Below are 2,435 nucleotides of genomic sequence, written 5' to 3'. Positions count from 1 at the left end.
TCAATAAAAGAGGGAGACAGAAATGTTTCAGCATGGAAGTTAGCCTGCAGTAACTGCCTCTATTGCTCACGAGTAGGCAGAATGTCAGTATTAAGGATTTTCTCCAGTCTTTATTTTTATTGTCTTTACTTGGACTTTTCCAGTGCAAACATTCAAATACGTCTTTTTTAAAATTCTAGATTTTGTATGTTAGCAAATCTCTACATAATATGGCTGTGACCTGAGTTGTACAATTTCTTGCAGCAGGTGGAAAGACCTATCACAATCAGCTGATGAGTGCTGGAAGCTTCTCAAACGTGAGTGAGAATCATGATGAAATACAGATGGATGAGGGATCAGTCACTTTTTCTGTTTTTACTATTCCCTAGTCACTAAGTTGTAAATATTGTCATTGATCAAATATATTGATTTCATACTCTCTTCCATGTGTATTTTGCTATTTTTAAAAAAATTTTTGTGTCTCTGAAAGAAGTCCTGTGCTCTATAGGAAATGTATGTAGTTGGGGGAAAAAATGAATGAAGTTTACATTTGTAACAGTAAAGACTGTTTCAGTGATGCAGGGAATTTGGTCATTGGTAGAGATAATCTGAAGATTGAGTTAACAAAAATATACTGTACTTATTGGCTAAAAAATATATATAAGAATTGTCATTTCCACTAGTGAACAGACTATGCAACTCATCTAAACCCTTTAAAACCTGATGCTTTGTAGATTAATCCTTGAATCTAGGTTTATGCAAGGTTTCAATTATTAGGTCCATTATTGATTCTCTGTGTTATTTTTATCAGATTTATTGGTTTGGGGTCTCAGTTCTTATGCTGGAAATGATAATAATAATATACAAGAATGAATAGTTTTGTCCTTTTTCTGGAGTCCTTACATTTTGCTTCTATGCCCGTCTCTCTCAGGAGGGACAGTTGATATCAAGAAAATAGATACAGTTCTGGGAAGCATGGGCCCCAGCCTCACACAAGAGTAACTCAAAGCTCTGATACAAAGTCTGCCAGTGGGTGGTAAGCATTTCAGCATACCGAACTCCTCAGTGGGACAGGAATTCACGTGTCTTTGCATAAAAACCTCCGAGGATGATTATTTGGAACCAAGAAGCCATTCAGAAAACCTAAAGGGAAAAAAAGACCTAAAATAAGAATCAGTCCTTCCTCCTATTATTCTCATCAAAGGCTCTCAGGCTTAATGACAGCAACTTTTTCCACTTGGAGCTAAGCTCAAGAAATTTTCTAGGTAGGTAAATAAAATAAAGCAGAAAAGTAAGAGGAGTATGAGGAGGGATGGAAATAGAATAGAATGAAAAAAAAATGAGGAAATTATAGCAGTGGGAAATCATAAGAATATCATCAAGAATCTTCTTAAGAGAATAATAATGGTTATAGTTTCCCAGTCATTCAAAATAGAAAGTTGGAAAGGAGTAGGTAGCAATACATGTGACTCTCTCTCCACCATGGATGGCAGCTACTACATGGGAGGACCATGGTGGCGGTCTGGAGCTACACCATATTTCTCCTATTCTTGAAACGTTATGGTTTCCCATATCTCTGGGCAAGTCTCCTTGCCTCATGCAAATATTCAGCAATGCTGAATCCCGCTTGAAAGATGGATGCATTGAGGCCTTTTCTGACTTTTCTGTTCATTTTTCAGAACTGACAAAGAACACATATGTCACTTTTGCTGGTATAGTTTGTTTAAGCTTGCCATTTTTCTGATCCCAGGAAATAGACTTGTGGCAGAAATTTGTATGTGGGAGGTTTGCTGGGAAAACTCTCAGGACAACATCTGTAAGAGTGTAAGGGCAGCACAGTTGGGCAGAGGCGGAAGTTGAACTTCAGTGCAATTGTCACAAGAAGGCTCAGTGGGTCTTGTGAGGGCTGGGCCTTTGTACCCTACATCAACCAGCCATCAGATTCAGGATGCTGTTCAGGAGGGAACATCACCTTAGGCCAGGTTGCTTTCCTCAGGAGAAGGCAATTCCCAGAGAGGAAGTAAGCAGTGAGCAGTCAACACTTTCAGCAACTGGTGGGGGGCAAAGGGGGGAGGTGGCCATCGTGGACTGAAGAGGAACAGAAGCCGCCATACAATTCTAGTAAAATAATGAGAAAAGTACATTTAGGTGTGGGACCAGCTTTACCTGAGGAGGTGATCTTGACTGAAGGAGTTCATCTGCATTTTTTATGATGGTAAAAAGGGAAAAGGAATAAAATTAAATGAGGGGATCTTTATGTTATTTGTGACTAAAGCAAGTGACAGAACATTTTTCTGGTGTTGCTTCTTCCTAGGGCTCATAAAAACAAATAACATTAAAATGGTTACAATTGTTGAAAGGTAAAAATTAATCAAATGAAAATAGTTGCTGGGTTCGGTGGCTCAGCCTGTAATCCCGCACCTTTGGGAGGCTGAGGTGAGTGGATTGCCTGAGCC

The 2,435-nt window shown here is 39.1% G+C and overlaps 1 long non-coding RNA gene across 1 annotated transcript; it reads right to left on the bottom strand.

The window, feature by feature from the left end:
* Positions 1 to 768: 768 nt before the first annotated feature.
* Positions 769 to 2,060, bottom strand: LOC110594612. The gene is made up of 2 exons (XR_002481344.1): positions 1,952 to 2,060; positions 769 to 1,122 (listed from the first exon to the last, which is right to left on the bottom strand). It is a non-coding gene; the product is annotated as an uncharacterized LOC110594612 (long non-coding RNA).
* Between the last annotated feature and the right edge of the window lie 375 nt (positions 2,061 to 2,435).

Source organism: Carlito syrichta, unplaced genomic scaffold, assembly GCF_000164805.1.
Source record: "Carlito syrichta isolate Samal-C Ts95f unplaced genomic scaffold, Tarsius_syrichta-2.0.1 Scaffold44735, whole genome shotgun sequence".
NCBI lineage: Eukaryota > Metazoa > Chordata > Mammalia > Primates > Tarsiidae > Carlito > Carlito syrichta.
The sequence above is the reverse complement of the archived record's forward strand: the minus strand, read 5'-3'. Positions and strand labels throughout refer to the sequence as shown.